At 52.5% G+C, this 17,824-nt stretch overlaps 1 long non-coding RNA gene across 1 annotated transcript; it reads right to left on the bottom strand.

Annotated features, from left to right (window-relative positions):
* Positions 1 to 407: 407 nt before the first annotated feature.
* On the bottom strand, positions 408 to 16,825 carry LOC136308885 (uncharacterized). Its single transcript, XR_010726187.1, has 5 exons — positions 16,614 to 16,825; positions 15,652 to 15,718; positions 9,802 to 9,886; positions 5,292 to 5,384; positions 408 to 1,198 (listed from the first exon to the last, which is right to left on the bottom strand). It is a non-coding gene; the product is annotated as an uncharacterized lncRNA (long non-coding RNA).
* Positions 16,826 to 17,824: the final 999 nt, after the last annotated feature.

Genomic DNA, 17,824 nt, shown 5'->3' with positions numbered 1-17,824 from the left:
TTCTTGTCCTGCAGGTGAGCAGTGGTCCGCTTGATAGCCCCATTTCCAAATTTGAATTAATCTTGTTTTAAATTTCTTTACCACATGGTGTCATGGGAACTTTTTTTTCTAAAGAGCTTCAAAGTGGAACTATAGACATTTTCTTTGTCTTTAAAAGCCAACAAGGAGCGTCATCTGAGAGAAATTATGAACATTGCAAAGCCACTTGGGACAGAGCAGACAAATTATGCCAAAAAACAATTCCTCAGTACTTCAAAGATGAAATATATTTCTTTCCAAAAAAAAAAAAAAACCACACCACATCTGAAATAAAATAAATGATGGCAATTCTGATTAGGCATTTCTTCTGCAGGAGAAAAGTACTAAATAAATAACTGTTCTACAGGATCAGTTCTTAGGTTGTCCAATTCAAATTGACACTTTGGTAGGAACAATCCTGAAAAAGTGAAACCCATTTTTGAAGTGCCCCATTCAGATGGAATGAAAGAATAAACAGAAATGGTCAAACACATGCAACTTCTGATGTGACAATTCAGAGCATCATGTTTTCTGGAACTCTGAGAGCACCACTTCTGCACGATTGGTCTTGGTAGCTTGCTGACTTGACCTGGTCTTCATCACCCTGCTCCTTTGCCTTAGCTATTAGAGACAGCCATGCAGAAAGCTCACTTTCTGCTGTTTGTGGTGCAGAAACTGTTGTTTGCTGCCCTATTGTGAGGGACCTCAGGGTTCTGACTCTGATGGCTGCCATGGAGGACACATAACCAGAGGGAACATGGGAGTCCTTAATTCTTTCCAGCCATGGGAAACACCCTGAACTCCTCAGTTCAACTCAGTCTTCAAGTGACCCTTAGGAAAGGGACGACTGCCTCATTTCTCAGGTGAGGAAAATGAGGCTCAGAAAGGTTAATGGTCACACAGCAAGTCAGCCTCAAACCCAGAGTCCCAGACCCCAAAGCCAGTGTCATCACCGTCATTTGTAAGCAAACAGATGAAGAGCTGGGGCCCCGGTGACATCATGGCGTCATCTGCGTTAGCCGAGATAAAGCTGTGCTGCTTTCATCTCATCTCTAAGGACTTTTCATTGCAGGAGGCATAATGTGTTTTACATACATTTCTGGATGGTTAGACATTTGTGTGGGGTTCTGAAGCTCTCTGCTGAGTAGCGCTGGCTGGTGAACAAACATTTTCTCTGTTGCTGGGATGACATAAAGGACAGACATTAGAGTGAGCGATTATGAAACAATTCCTCTGTCATTAAAATATAAATTGCCCTGGCTAAACAGACAATGGAATATTTATATCATGAAATAGTACTCAGTGATGAAAAGGGGCACAGTACTGATTTGGGTAGCCACATAAATGAATCCCAGAAGCCTTGTGCTGGGTAAAGTACACCGGACACGAAAGGACAGACAGCGTACGGGTTTGTATCTCGAGTCTTAGAAGAGGAAAACCTAGTGTATAGTTTGCTAGCACTGACTGCCACAGACGGGGGTGCTTAACCAACAGAAATTAATTTCCTCACAGTTCTGGAGACCAGAAGTTTGAGATCAAGGTATGGGCAAGGTTGGTTTCTCCTGAGGGCTCTCTCCTTGGCTTGTAGGTGGGTATCTTCTCCCTGTGTCTTCACGTGGTCTTTCCTCCGTGTGGCCACGTGTGTGTGTCCTGTGTGGGTCCTAATCGGTCTCTGTAAGGACACCAACTATACTAGATTAGGGCCCACACATATGCCCTCATTTTACCTTAGTGACTTCTTTACAGGTCCTGTCTTCCAACAGAGTCACATTCTAAGGTTCTTGCGGTTAGGACTTCAGCATGGGAATTTGTGGAGAAAACAATTCAGCCCATAACACCTAGTCTGTGGTGCAATTGGAATAGTGAGTGGTTGCCTCGGGGAGGAGTGGGGGGCAGAGATGGACTGGGGCGGACCATGGGGAACTTTCTGGGGTTGATGGCAAATTGTATACGATGATAGGCATTGGGGTTACACAGGTTACCTGGGTTTGTCACACTGGAATAGTACACTTAAGACTTGTGCATTTCACTGGATATCAATTTCACTCCCAAGAAAACCAGGAACAAACACTGAACTCTCCAGAGAAGTGGTGTCTGCAAGTTGCTTTGGAATTGACTGATGGGTGACCAGATGGCTAGATGCTGCAGCCTGTTAACAAGTGCAGAACCCGGGGTTTATGTGGGTGTTCACTGTACGATGCTCTCAACTTTTTATATGTTTGCACATTGTCATAAAATGTTAGGGGTAAAAGATTAAAAAAAAAATTAAATTTCCACTTAAAAGTGTTAGCCAGACATTTCTCATAAAGCCTCTTCATTGCTAGATCAAGCTCCACTCATGGAGGGAATGACCACAACTCGTGCCAAGTCCTTTGTGGGCCAGCGTGTGTCCCGTCCCCGTCCCTGTCCCGTCCCCCCTGTCCCCCGTGCTTACCCCCAGGACGCTGGTGTCCCGGGAGGAAGGGAAGGGTAGGAAGGCAATTCAGGGAGCTCCAGGGACCAGTTCTGGTGTGCAGGCTCTGTCCGAGTGTCAGAGGAAGCCAGGGTGCAAGCTGTTTAAGCATTGCGTGTAGGATCCAGGGAAGTCCATGGTCTGTTTCCTTAAGCCATGGTGATTCCATTTAGGCTCAGTGGGGTAATGGGGTGGGCACATGGATGATACGGAGTGGGCAGCGCACAGTAGGCACACTAGTGCTGGATGTAATGACACTGGAAAGGCCCTTCCAAGGACGTAATCCTCAGGAGACGGTGAAGTAGCCTGCTGGGCGGGGGGAGTCCGCCTCCACCTCTGCCCGGGCTCACCCCTGGCCTAGCCTGAGACACCTTGAGCAATGCCCAGGAGAGCCTGCCTCGTCTCTGGGTTCCGGACAGCCTGGGTGAGGGCGCCTGGCCATATTTTTAGGAGAGAGCACATCCAAAACAACTTCTTTTTCTAAAAACTCAGCGCTAACGGGTTCCAGATGTCTGTTTGTTATATAATGGGGTTTGTTTTAATAGCGTCCACTTCCAGATGTGCAGCCTGGAATCAAGAAGCCCACTGGCCCCCTGGGGACACCGCAAGCCAAGCCAAGAGCTGCCTAGGGGAGAGAGCAGACGTACGTGCAGAACCCGGGATGGGAGAGGAGCTGCTGGTGCCTGCCTGCAGCCCACTGGGCCACTCACCTGCCCAGCAGCTGTCCTCTGACGGGCGGGAGTGAGGAGGGCGTCCCAGGCCCCTGTCAGTCAGTCGTGACTCTGAGCAGGGGCTCCCTGGGGACAGCACAGGGAGACGGCCTGGGGGTGTGTGTGCTTGGGAATCAGGGCTGCACCAGTGCTGCCGGGTGACCCCGGTTAGGCCTCTCGGACTCGGCGCCTCACCATCCTTGGAGGTAAAGTGGATTAACACCATTCTACCTGCATGGGTCACTGCAGAGGGGGAAGTGAGCTGAGGGGTACGGGGAGGTGTTGGGAAGCCTGGGCCTTTCCCCTCGGTCGGTGAAGGACTGGGCCCTTGTAACCCATCAGACCCGTACTGCCCCCACCAAACTGGGGGGTCCCTGGGCAGCACAGGGGACATTTTCTTTGGAACGCTGGAAAGGCGTCAATGGGGGAACACTCCGCAGAGCCCCGGCCCCCGGCCCCCGCCGCCAGCACGTGTTCCGCGGCACCACCGCTCCAACAGGTAGAACGCTCTTCCCTTTGCCAAGCCAAAGGCAGCCCCTGGGTGGCCCCCAGCGGGTGGGAGTCCCGCTCTGCAGCCTGGCTGAGCACGTCCACTCCCTCTCACACCTGCTGGCCCTCAGGTGCGGGAGGTCTGTGACCAAGTCTGCTGATCACCTCCCTGTCAGCTGGCTGTGGCTGTAACACCTGGCGGTGTGAGGTGACGGTGCCCTAAAGAGGATGTTCAGGGTTTTGAATGAGAAAGATCACAGAGACTAAATGCAATCGTGGGAGACAGACATGCCCTTACCCACCACCGAAACACTCACTATAGTAAGGAAGATGGCACCCCCAATTCAATGCATAGAAACAATGCAATTCCAACAAGCTCCCAATCAAATGGGGACAGGAAAAATACTAAGTGTAGAATAGTCATTACAGGGACTAAATGTTCCCTCCCCCCAATTCCTTTGTTGACATTCTAACCCCCAATGTGATGGTATTAGGAAGGCGGGGACTTTGGGGAGGGGGTGACCAGAACAGAGGGCAGAGTCCTCACGAATGGGATCAGTGCCCTCAGGGCAGAGACCCCAGAGAACTCTCACCTTTTTGCTGTCACGTGAGGACACAGGGAGAAGTCAGCAATCTGTCACTTGGAAGAGAGCTCTCATCCGAGCCCGACCATGCTACCGCCCTGATCTCAGGCTTCCAGCCTCCAGATGCGGGAGAAATGAATTTCTGTTGCTTAAGTCACCCAGTCTATGGTATTTTGTTATAGCAACCCAAAGGGACTAAGCCAGTCATGATATCTCTGTAAATGAAGAAGAATAAGGGAAGATTGACCCTCCTAGCTGTTAAAACATAGGCTAGCCTGACCAGGCAGTGGCGCAGTGGATAGAGCGTTGGACTGGGATGCGGAAAGACCCAGGTTCAAGACCCTGAGGTCGCCAACTTGAGCGCGGGCTCATCTGGCTTGAGCAAAGCTCATCAGCTTGGACCCAAGGTTGCTGGCTCGAGCAAGGGGTTACTTGGTCTGCTGAAGGCCCGCACATATGAGAAAGCAATCAATGAACAACTAAGGAGTCGCAACAAAAACTGATGATTGATGCTTCTCATCTCTCTCCGTTCCTGTCTGTCTGTCCCTATCTATCCCTCCCTCTGACTCTCTCTCTGTCCCTGTAAAAAAAAAAAAAAAAAAAAAAAGGCTAAAACTCCTATAGTTTAAACAGTATGGCATGAGCACTAGAATAGCAGAGAAATAAAAGGCATATGAAACTGAACGCCCAGAAATAGACCCATCTACAGGTGAGAATATGGAATGTGGCAAAGAAGTTCATTTCAAACTAAAGCAAAAATGTTAGCTGGTTACTTTGGGGGCTAGGGTCTGTGTGGGAGAGGAGAGGGAGGACTTATTTCTGTTTGCTTCTTTCAGAGTGTCTGACTTTTCCAACCTCGTATATGTATTTCTTTCTCTTTTTTTTTAATGTCAACCTATTATTATGTCAATATGCTACCTGGAGATTTTGATCCCTTTTGGGTTTGCTCCTTTGTACATTTATGTATTCAAGAGAAACCGACTGATGTTATAACACTACTAATAAAAGGACATAGAACACGCTGTTGGCGATTATTACCTTGGGGAGGTGGGCTCAGCGGAGGTTCTTCACCGAGATATTTCCACGACGTTTGGACCACTTCTTATCCTGTCTCTCTGATTCCAAGTATGACTTTAAAAATCAAAACGAGGAGGAATGAATTTTGAACAATGTAAGCAAACCAATGCAGAAATGATAAGACTGCTAGCAAATGGGACTGTATAACTGGCTAATAATTTGGAAAAAAATAAAAAGTTAGATTTCTACCTTACACCAAAACCACCTCAGGTGGTCTGAAGATTTCATTGTTAGAAGGAAAAACCATGAGAGAATCCTGAAATGTACACAACTTTAGGATAGGCAACAATTTTCTAGGAAAACCTCAAATGAACAAACAGATTGATGGATTTGAAAACAAGACTACATAAGGCTCCCCTTCTCTATCAAAGCAAAATCAAATAAGGGTCAAACTGGAAAAAAAAAAAAAAAGACAGCTAAGACACCTAGGTAACAAACAATCAAACATTTCAATATATAAAGAGCTTAAAATTTTTTTTTTTTTAGTGAGAGAGGAAGGGAGCGAGCATCAATCTGCTCCTGTGTGTGCCCTGACCGGGGATCGAACTGGCAACCTCTGCACTTCAGGGCGATGCTCCAATCAACTGAGCTATTCTGCCAGGGCATCAATATAGAAAGAGCTTTTTACAAAAATTCCTGCCCCTAATATTTTCCTAAGCCAAGAATAGAAGGGACTTGGAGCACAGTAAGCCCCGAGTTTCCTAGTGCAGGTTGAGGTTGGAGGGTGAGGCTGTCCAGGGAATTCAGAATGGGAACCGAGCTCAGCGGGGCAGCTCCAGGGCCAGGGCTGGGCGCCCTCCATGTGGCAGGGGTTCCCCAGTCTCCCTGGCATCCACAATCCTATCTGGTGCCAGCTTTCCCAGCCCGGCCTGACACACGCCCCACCGGGCACATCTAACACTTTCCCATTCCTTCACACACACCTCCGGCACTTACCATTTCCGCGACTTTTGCAAATGCTGGTCTCGCTGCCTGGCTCACTCTCTCTCCTCGTTCCCAGAAAAGGATCCAACTGCTCCTTGAAGGGTCAGTTCAAATGTCCCCTGTTCTGCAAAACCATCTTTGATCCGCCCGGACCACTGGTTAAAATCCCCTTGGGCTCCAGCAGCACCTGCCCATCATTCTATCACCTAATTGCACTTTGCTACTTGCCTGGTCCCCCTGCTAGGTAGGGGCGTCTCTAGACAGGGGTCTCTGTGGGTCCCCTCCCCCACACCAGGTCTTGCATGGAACAGGGGTTCAACCAATTCTGCATGAACAAATTACTTGTACCGTGGGGGGACAGCGCAGGGCACTTGAAATGACAGCCCCCGCCCCCTATGCTTGGCTGGTTGAGTTTCAGGGTTAATCAAGTTACTTTCTAAAGTCGTAAACTGTTGGACATAGGTTTCCTGACTACTGCATAATTATGAGAAGTACATTAGAACTGAGGTGCCAAGTTCCAGTAAGAGCAAAAGAAAGGAACACACTGATGGGCAGTGGAATCTGAACGAACTTGAACTACGGATACTCAGGCTGAGTCTGATAGTCATGGCCTCATCCTGGACTCTGTGCCAGCATGTCCCTGATCTTGAGATTCCCACCCTGTCTGGGGGGGAGAAAGAGCTACGAGAGCAACATCCGCCTGACCAGGCGGTGGCGCAGTGGATAGAGCATTGGACTGGGATGCAGAGGACCCAGGTTTGAGACCCTGAGGTCGCCAACTTGAGCGTGGACTCATCTAGTTTGAGTAAAGCTCACCAGCTTGAGCCCAAGGTCGCTGGCTCAAGCAAGGGATTACTTGGTCTGCTGAAGACCCACAATCAAGGCACATATGAGAAAGCAATCAATGAACAACTAAGGTGTCGCAACGAAAAACTGATGACGGATGCTTCTCATCTCTCTCCGTTCCTGTCTGTCCCTATCTATCTATCCCTCTCTCTGACTCTCTATCTCTGTAAAAAATAAATAAATAAATAAATAAATAAAGCAACATTCCCAAGTTTTGTGGTGACACAAAGGAGGATATGATGTGTCTGCAGTCTGATTCGAGCTCTCGGAGCAGATGGGGGGAACGTGTGAAGCTTAAGAGCCCCCTAACTACACAACCAGGACCTGATTCCACAGGGGCAGGGGTTTTGTCTTTGTTCATCCCTGAATGTCCAGGATCTGGTCCAGAGAAGGCACTGAAGTCACCTCGGGATGGAGTCCCTGGGCTGAATACTCAAGTCAGAAAACGGGGCTGTTCTCACTGGCGATTCGGCCTGGTGAGGACCCAGCTCTGAGGGAGCAGAGGTCAGGCTGGGCCTAGGCTAGGGGAGGAGGGACAGGTGCCTCCAGAACGTGATGAGGAGGCTCAGAGGCCCCTGAGGGTCAAGGCGAGGACCACAGGGAGGGGGGAAAGGGCCAAAGGGAGGAGGAGAGCTCTAGAGACGGAGCCCCGGATGGCCTGAACCCCACCCTACTTCCTAGGGCGGCAGGAGGTGATGTGTGCCCAGAGCAGGCCACTGTGCACTGCGGGCTCAGTAAGGAGGGGCCTCTGGGCTTCGAGCTCTGTTAACAGGGGCCCGAATTTAAGGCTCACAAGGGTCAGGTCTGCTCTCAGATTCACCCGGCTGGTGAGTGGCAGAGCCAGGACTGTCTCACATCTCTCTAATTCCAGGGCCTGACCTTCTTTCACTCTGCTAAAAAAAGCAAGGCTGCTGGCACAAGCCAGGCCTGGTGCCCGGGGCCAGTCTGGGTCAGTGTAGCATCAGGGCCGGGGGTCAGTCTGAGGACAAGGCCAGACCAGGCCCATGAGGCAGAGTGGCCAGGCCAGGAACAACTGGCTTTCTGGTCTCTGTGCAGCCAGTCGGGAGGCCGTGGCCCGGGCTGGTGGCAGGCCTGCCAGAGCCCCCAGCTCCCTCACCCTCATCCCCGGCCTCGTCTGACCTTCCTCCCCTGGGTGAGGAGCTGGCCTGGCCGCTATCCTGGAGGAGGCGGCAGCTGCTCCTGCAGCCCTGGTCCCAGCAGACAAAGGCGCTTTCTTTCCCAGCGCAAGGTCTCGATTGCATGTTGCCCTGGATCCAGAAGTTCCTGTGAAGGAAGTGGTTCCCTCCCAGAGAGGGTGTGTGTGTGTGTGTGTGTGTGTGTGTCTCTCCCTCTCTCCCTCCCAGGCTTCAGTCTGCATCCATTGTATACATCTTTGGGTGTGTACACGTGTGTACGTCTCTGCAGCTCTATGTGTGACTCCTAGGTATATGCACATACCTGTGCATATCTCTGTGGACACCAGCACACACCCACACATGTTCACTCCCACGTGTCTGTATATGTTTCACGTGTGTCCACACAAGACGCTGGGTGCCAGGCCCCCACCTCCGCTGCCTCGGGCCCTGCCTCCCCGCTGGTCCCCTCCGCTCTCCACCCCCGGCTGCTGCTCTGCAGTGTGCAAGGCCTCCTCAAGTTGTCCCTTCTGGGACCCCCCCCCGCCCCCGTCTCTGCGTTTGTCTGGGAACAACCTGGCCCCTTTCAGCTCTGGGAGGAAGACAGGTTTGTACGACTTGGCTTGGCCCATACACTCCGAAAGTTCCCTGGCCCCCAGCCAAACTCTTTGCAAAAAGGCTCATGGGGAATAGCCTAACAGGAAGGTGGGGACCCTGTCGAGGGGGCTCAGGACCCCCGCTCCAAGCCCTCATGATGAAATGGGGGCATCAGCCAGCAGAACCCCACAAGGAAAGGGCCCTGTGGCCCGAGGCTGGGCTCTGTCTGAGGACCCTTCACCCCTGATGAGGAGGACTCAGCATCTCAGGGTCTCTGCTCAGGGTGGCCGAGCTGGAGGGACTCAGCACAAGGAAGGTGAAGCCCAGAGAGGCGCTTCAGGCCACGCTGGGAAGCTGAGCCCTCCCGGACACCCTGCTGCCCCTGGCCCTGGCGACCCATCTGCGGGTAGCCCTGGGTCTGCCCACCTGCGACCAGTCTCAGCCCCACAGGAGACTCCTGGCCTGCACAGAGCCAGAGCCCCTGATGCCAAGACAGAAAGTCAGCGTTTGAGCAGAGCTGTCGTCACAGGGCGGCTTTGTCCAGCACCCACCTAAACTGGGGGTGCAGGGCCCTCTGGCTGGTTTCTTCGGTCCCCTGAAGCAGAAGGGTGAGAGCTTTCCACACTGCTCTCCCCCCACTGATATGCGGGGGTCCACCCCTAACAGCACGGGGGTCTTGCGGGTGTACGCGGGTGTCGGAAGGAGGACTGCCCAATGGGGTAGGATCTGGGACGACTGAAGCATGGTGGCACCTACTCGCACTGGCCTGTTCACAGGACCCGGGAGTTGCTGCCGAAGGAGGTGCCACGGCCGTGTGAGGAGGGCAGGCGTGGGTCCGGTGGGTGCCGGGGGACAGGATGTGTTTCAGGTGGCTGGCTTCTCCTGGCCCCCACTGACACCCTCTCTCCTCTTCCCTCCAGGAACCCTTTCCTAGACAGGGGAGGAAGGCTGCTGGACAGCTTTGCTCTTACCTGGCGGTGTGTCCAGGCCAGGCACTTCTGAAACTCAAAAGCCAGGCAGAAAATCTTGTTGTTTTTCCCCCGATGTTCACTGTCCCTGAGAAATGAGCACAGCTGGATGACAGGCACGGTGTGGAAGGGAGAGTGGAACCGAAGGGACAAGGAACAGCTGAAAACTGAAACACAAGGCCAGGGTTCCTGCACACTGTGCCACCCGCTGTGTATCACGCTGAATGGACATTGAAACTGTGAACTCCTGCTCCTTGTAGAGGCTATGTGGCTGGGCGGGGTCTGAACGTGGAACGTGGCCCCTGCCCTCTGGGACTGTTTTGGGTGCTGGGTTATAATGAGTACTGTTGGAGGGGCTCTAAATCTCCCCTCCCCCCCCCCCCCCCGCTCAGTCCAGGGGAGGGGTTGCCTCTCCACACCCCTTGAACGGGATGCTTATGACCTCTAACTGACCTGGGGAGAGGAAGGAGGAAGTGGCTGTAGCTTAGCCAGCAGGAGCACCCACATTCCCGGCCCACTGTGTTCCAACCCTCTCTCAGATGCACACCCACACTAGGATTATCTACCTACATTCTGCTTCCTGATGGGGGAATTCGGTGAAAAACCGGGGTGAGAGCAGGAAGGTCTTCCAAACACGGGTTCCAGGGGCTGGGGCCCCTAAAATCCACCTGACAGGCCTGCACGTCCCCCAGCCCCCACCGGGCCTTGGCAGCCCCTCGGGCTCTTTGCTGCCCTGGAAAGTTTGGGAACTGTGAATGGAAAAGCCTGGATCAGAGCTGGAGTAGGGATGGGGGTGGGAGGGGGGCGGGTGGGCGTGGAGTCTGGCTTCCTCTTGGTCCGAGCCAGGAGTGAGCAGGACACCTCAGCAGTCCACTGCCACGCCTGCCCTGCTCGGCCCGGACCCCTCTCCCGTCCTGCTCCCCCCAGCTCACACTGGCGGAGGGGCCACAGGGGCGACCACTCACTCTCTGGGAGACCCTGAGGATTCTCAGGGGACAGAGAAGGGTAAGGCCCGAGCGTCCTTCTTACAGATGGTACAACAGGCCCACACCCTCAGCAAGGACCAGAGTCGAGGGGTCTGATGATTAGACTAAGGCAGCGATTTCCAACCGGTGCACCACAAGAATTTTTAAAGCACACAATACCTGGCTATTTAGTCAGGGGCACTGACTTCTTTGCTCTTAAGACTTGTCAAAAAAAAAAAAAAAAAGAAAGAAAAAGACAACAGCCAAAACAATAGCTGTCTGGTGTGCATACATCAAAATTTGCCCGATCTGACAAGATCAGCCAAAAAACCCACCTTTTTCCGTTGTCCGGCAGAATTCTAGGCATTAGTTTATGTCTGCCATGAGATGAAAGGGGCAGAAAAGCTGCCCCAGTCCCGCCTCCCACCTGATATTGGCAAGGAAACAACTTCGCCCCATGAAGGACTGCAGCTCGTTTCTGGACACCCCTCTCCTGGGGGGGTGGGGGAGCTTGGCCCTCTGGGGGGGGGGGAAGCTCCTCGGCCCTCTGGGGCTGCCACTGGCCAGCACAGCATCCCTCTTCTGGGGGGGGGGCTCGGCCCTCTGGGGGCTGCCACTGGCCAGCATAGCACCCCTCTCCTGGGGGGGAGCTCGGCCCTCTGGGGGGGGAAGCTCCTCGGCCCTCTGGGGGGGGGAAGCTCCTCAGCCCTCTGGGGGCTGCCACTGGCCAGCACAGCACCCCTCTCCTGGGGGGGGGGGCTCGGCCCTCTGGGGGCTGCCACTGGCCAGCACAGCACCCCTCTCCTGGGGGGGGAGCTCGGCCCTCTGGGGGCTGCCACTGGCCAGCACAGCACCCCTCTCCTGGGGGGGGAGCTCGGCCCTCTGGGGGCTGCCACTGGCCAGCACAGCACCCCTCTCCTGGGGGGGAGCTCGGCCCTCTGGGGGCTGCCACTGGCCAGCACAGCACCCCTCTCCTGGGGGGGGAGCTCGGCCCTCTGGGGACTGCCACTGGCCAGCACAGCACCCCTCTCCTGGGGGGGGAGCTCGGCCCTCTGGGGGCTGCCACTGGCCAGCACAGCACCCCTCTCCTGGGGGGGGAGCTCGGCCCTCTGGGGGCTGCCACTGGCCAGCACAGCACCCCTCTCCTGGGGGTGGAGCTCGGCCCTCTGGGGGCTGCCACTGGCCAGCACAGCACCCCTCTCCTGGGGGGGGAGCTCGGCCCTCTGGGGGCTGCCACTGGCCAGCACAGCACCCCTCTCCTGGGGGGGGAGCTCGGCCCTCTGGGGGCTGCCACTGGCCAGCATAGCACCCCTCTCCTGGGGGGGGGCTCGGCCCTCTGGGGGCTGCCACTGGCCAGCATAGCACCCCTCTCCTGGGGGGGGGGAGCTCGGCCCTCTGGGGGGGGAAGCTCCTTGGCCCTCTGGGGGCTGCCACTGGCCAGCACAGCACGGATCTGAACTGCTGAGCCTTCCCTGGCCTTCTGCCTCTGAGAGCCAGCTGAGCATCCCAGTGGGGGGACAGGACGGTCATCTCCCTTTTGCAACCTGATTCTGCATTCCTCACGTCACCTGCTGGCTGTAGCAGCTCTCCAATTACTGCCACAGCCCGCGGCTCCCCAATTACTCAGGTAGCAAAAGAGTGTTCTGCGCACCAGATCCAACCTGCAGACAGGTATTTGTCTGCTCAGAGGATTTTTTGAAAATTTTAATTTATTGCATATAAAGATCAGGGGATTTCATATAATTTTATGAACTTCCATCTTTTGGGGAAAAAATAAATCAGGGTGTTAGGCAATACAGGGCTCACATTCCTGTGTGGCCATCAGTTGGCTGTAGCTGGTAGCAGATGTTGCTGTTAGGGCAAGAGGCTTCCTGTTTCCATAATCCGCACCACTTCCCGATGCTTGAAATCTGGCCTGTGTCACTCATGTATGTCACTTGCCTCTCCTGGCAGGAGTGGGAGCTTACAAACGCTGCTATATTTTGACAAAAGGGCCCATGAGCCACTCAGGTGTGCCCATCTGAGCACAAACCTGTTTCTTAGTTCCCTTTGGGTACAGCCATTCAGGCAGGGACAAAATCCCACAGCTTTCTACTTTGCCTATCACCATAAACAACGCCTAGAACTTCTCGCTTCACCCAGCAGTCATTGCAAAAAAGGGATGGAGGTAAATCCTCGGCATAATCCTCTAAAAATCATTCCTATAATTACATCCACTAGGTTGATGTCGTATTTACTGGGCTGAACTTTGCTGAATCACCCATCTTCCTTGAATGGTGGCAATTCCGCCTGCCTGTCTCCACTCCTTAGCCGTCACCATAACTGCGCAGGCTGACATCAGCTCCGCCATAGCTGCTCTCGCTCCCTGTAACCCACACCGGCTGCAGGAGGGCTGAATGCAAAGCAGCAACCTATTCAATGTCTGGTGTTGAGTCAGGAGAGGGCAACATCTAGCAGATTTTGTGGTCCTTGGGTTGCTCCTGTCCCCCAACCAGACTCTGAGGTCCCCAACAGCAGGGCAGTGTCTGTCTCGTCAGCACAGTCTAGCTTGGCTCACAGCAGGAGATACTAAGAGTCCCCAGGCAGTGTGCAAGGGCTCAGTGCCTTTGGGAGGCATGATATTCATGTGTCATGAAATAGTATATATTTTGATTTTCCCGTCATTTAAAAATGTGAGTCCACTCTTCGCTTGCAGGCCTCACAGACTGGTGACAGGCGGTGGTTTGCCCACGCCGCTCTGGAAGAGAGTGCTGGGCCTGAGCTTGTGGGATCGAACCTATCTCTAAGTTTTTTTTGTTCTATTGGCTAACCATGCCACTGAAGGCAGGTGACCCCCTACCTGAGCCTGTCCTTGTCAGGAGAACACGTCCTGCCTGTCAAGGTCGGGCACAGCGAGCCGCAGAGAGGGCCCCTGAAGCCCGTGCTGGGGCTGAGCCAGGCTGGGTGCAGGAAGGTCCCGGCTGGGGGCTGGGGCGGCCTCCTTCTGGGCGGCTCCTGGAGCACCCGGTACAGGAGGCGGACGACACATGAACACTCTAGGGCGAGAGGTGAGCGGTTTTCACACTAAAAGGCTGGCCCTGGCCTGAAGTTCTCCCAGCTGCGATTCTGAGTCAAGACTCAAACCTCCTGGTGGAAAAACCAGGCTCTGGTCTTCAGAGACGGCCAGAGGGCCCGTGTCACAGCATCACAGTTTGCCTCTTTTCAGTCCCAGAGGGCCCTTCCCCTCCCCCCGCCCTCGGGCCCTTCTAGCTAGGCAGTTACCCCAACCCCTAAACCCTTTCTCCACCTTCTGAGACTGGCTGCTGCTCCTTCCACAGCCCCTTAGACCTGGGCCGGGGAGTCCAGACACCGAGAATGCCCCTAGGCTCGCACAGCAGGGAGAGAAAGAAAATCTTCTTCCCTGGGACCCTTGCTAACTACAGCTTGCACAGCATCCCACGACTGCCTGTCTACGAAGCTGCACCTTAGAGGGCTAGCTCGCCCCAGGCCTCAGACTAGAGGCCCATCCTGAGCCTCCATTCATCAGCTGATGGCTCTAAAATCAGTCTTTCTGGGCCCCCAAATCCCAGCTCCGCCACTGACCAGCTGGGTGATTGAGAATGTTATTTAGCCTCTTCAGGCCTCGGTTCTCATCTGTAAAATAGGGATAACCTTGCCATGTTATTGTGGGGATGAAGAGCATGGCCACAGAGCACTTAGAACAAGCCCACCTGAGGAAGTGCCTCGTGAACGTGTATTACACTGAGTAAGGTGAGCAGAAGAAATGTATGAACGCATACGTTTAAATTCCAGATATAATTTTTTGAGTAAAATTATGTACCACATATTGCATGAATTATATTTATACCAAGAAGAACAGTTTATGTGAAGTTGAAATTTAACTAGGTGTCACCCCCCCCCCCCAAATCTGGCAACCTGGCAACCGTACACTGAGGGAGGCTTCACAGATCTGGGGCCCCTCTGCTCCACGGCCCCCAGTGGTCTCATCCCTTAGTTCACTCAGGCCATTGGGTTCACGTAGCAAGGGCCCTTCTCTCCAGTGTGCAGGGCTGTGGGGGCAGAATCAGGCTAGAAAGCCGGTTTCTTGCAGTGTGTGAGTCTAATCCCAGACTCCCTCTGTACTTGACTTGGGGCTGGTAGCAACATCTTCCTTATCCTTAGAACACTGATTTGATTATCTTATCTTTCCAGGGGGATTTATAATCCTCACCTCTGTAACTTTATCAAAAGCAACAAAGATACACAAGTCAGATACAGGCAGTCCCTCTTAATGAACAAGATAAGTTCTGTAGGTTTGAAAATGTTCCAAGTATTTATATGCACAGAAAGATAAAAATAAATACTATGCTAAGACAAACATCTAAGTTGCATTTAATAGGTCAATGTACCTGTTCCAATTTACGTACAAACACAACTTAAGAATAAACCTGCAGAACCTACCTCATTCGTAACCTGGGGACTGCCTGTACACCAAGCACAGTATTAATCACCTGACATTGACTATTTCACTCAACCCCACAACAAACCTGTAAGGTTCAAGATAGAATGAGGCCTGTTCTACAGATGAGGAAACTGAGGCTTGCGGAAGGTCAGGATGTGGCTCCCACCTCCTGCAGGGAAGCCGCATTTCTCCTGGCTTCCACCGCCCTGCCCCTCCCCATTCTGTCCCTCCCTTCATCCTCTAGGGCCGAGCCACCGTCCCTAGGGCACCCACTCCAGTCACCACCACCCTCAGGTCCCGTCCAAGATGGAACAACCTCCTTGTAGGAGCCAGTGCCTAGCTTCCCCCTCTCCTTCCTTGCCCGTGGGCACTCGGCCGAGCTGGGAAGATGAGGCCCCTGGCAGCCCGAGCTGCAAGTCCTGAGGACCTGCCCTCACGCTCCTGTACCTCAGAGACTGGGTCTTGAGCAGCCAAGGTCTAGCCACTGGGCTGGGTGAAATCCTCCACTGATGACCTAGAAAGAGATCCTTCTGTGATTGGCAGACCAGACAAATGAATAGTCATTCTTGCAAAGAAACCATTTTACAAAATTTGGTGAAAATGAATCAAGCATCAAGTTTTCCAGAGGGTGTGACCCGACCGCTCTGTTTCTCCCTAGCGCCAATTTTTCTGAGTATAATCCGGTCAGATCTGGTTTCTGAGTCTGAGGGGTCCCAGACTGCGATCACAAAGGCTAAAGTGTTCCAACCTCGGGCCGGTAGGATGCAGGGGTCTAGCCTCAGCTGTTCTCGGTGATTGATGAGATAGCTCTGCAGCCTTCTGTTGGCTTTCATTATGCAGACTGGATGCCAGCGTTTCTCTGCCCAGCAACCAAGATACTTACTGTGAGGACAAATGAGGCTGCTTATGGCAAATGCACACAAAACAATGAAACACTGCCCCAATGTCCTGAGCTACCTGTACGCCTCTGCCCTGTCCGAGAAGGAAGCATCTACTGGGGTAAGGCTTTGAGGTCATGAATGAAACATACTCTTTTCTACTTATTCTGCATTAATTATTCCTCTACCCAGAAGGAGAGCTTTCCAAGTCTTGACTAAATACACCTACAAAGCCTGTAATACATGCTTACTTTAAAAATGGTAGCAGGGTCTGGGCTGTGGGTAAAGAGCCGACCTGGAATGCTGAGGTCACTGGTTTGAAACCCTGGGCTTGCTTGCCCAATCAAGGCACATATGGTAAAGCAATCAATGAACAACCAAAGTGAAGCAACCATGGGTTGATATTTCTCACTCCCCTACCCCAGTAAAATCAATAAATATTGATATATAAAATCTTTAAAAAAATGGAAGTGGTGTAAGGACTCTCAGGCCTTCTGAAACACTATCCCACCCCTTCTCCAGGTTACTCACCCACCAGGTGCTGGCACTTAGTAGGGACCCAGCAAGGCACAGGGGGTCGTCTCTTGCTCTCCGTCTCACCAAGATGCCAGCACTGGTCTGCCAGCCTTGTTGGTAATTTCTGACACATCCTTCCTGAGGCCTGCGAAGTGACGCTTCCTTCCCAAAACTAAGGACTATAAAGTGCTGAACGAGCCTTAAGAACTTGAGCTACCCAGGCATCCCTGTGTCCTGTGCCAACCCACAGAAGCCTGTCTGCGCCTGGGAGTCCCTGCTGGGTGAGCCAAGGCGGGGCATCTGGAATGGGGCTCAGGGCGGCAGCGTTGCCAAGGCATCTGTGTCAACCAGGTGCTCCGCTGGGCTGAGAGCCAGGTGAAGTCCCTAGCAGGCTGTGCCCAGGTAAGACTGGATTCCTGTGGGCAGATGATTCACTCAGAAAGTATCTAGGCAGCAAGAGACACCCCCGTGCCACTGAGGTCCTCATGTACAAATGTGACTTTTCAACTTTTTCTTTTTTTTTTAAATCCAGGATCAAGACCACAGACAATTTATTATGTAAGACATGGGGTGAGGAACGATCAAGGAAAGTTATGGCTGTGACTGACATGGAATTCGATGAAAAGGCTCAAGTTGGCTGAAAAAGAGTTTAAATTTGGCTTTTGCTCTTGAAAAAAGAAGAAAACGTCAAAATAACCATAAGAAGCACTTATGCCTTACAACAGAGAAAATAATCCACAGAAGTGTCATTTTCATTTTGCAAACAGGGACACAATAGCAGTCAAATATAAGCCTAAACGCCCAGAGAGTTAACATACAGGTTTGATAACTGTAACAAGGAGTTTTATAGCATGCTGGTGGGTTTTCAAATCAAATCCATATTGAACCCTGTGGCCTACTGAAGTTCTGAGTGGAACCCGGGGAAAAGCAGCTTCTCCATACAAGACGAGGACGAGGACGAGGACGAGGACGATGGGGACAGGGACAGGAAAAGGGAGACCCAGGCTCTGCTGGGCGTCTATAATACTCATTTGCAGTAAGGCTTTCAAGATACAGGAATTTTTATAGCATTTGTATTTTAAGGATTTAGGGCAAATACATTTTTTTTCTACTTGATAAAAAGAAAATTAGTACTTAAAAGGTTCAAAAATATATTGATTGAGTGATTTTTTTTTACATAAATAAATTATATTGATTTTTTTTTTTTTAGGATTTAACAGCTGAAA

The sequence above is a fragment of the Saccopteryx bilineata genome, chromosome 6 (assembly GCF_036850765.1).
Source record: "Saccopteryx bilineata isolate mSacBil1 chromosome 6, mSacBil1_pri_phased_curated, whole genome shotgun sequence".
NCBI classification, from domain to species: domain Eukaryota; kingdom Metazoa; phylum Chordata; class Mammalia; order Chiroptera; family Emballonuridae; genus Saccopteryx; species Saccopteryx bilineata.
Note: the sequence above shows the minus strand (reverse complement) of the source record. Positions and strands in the feature narration are given on the sequence as shown.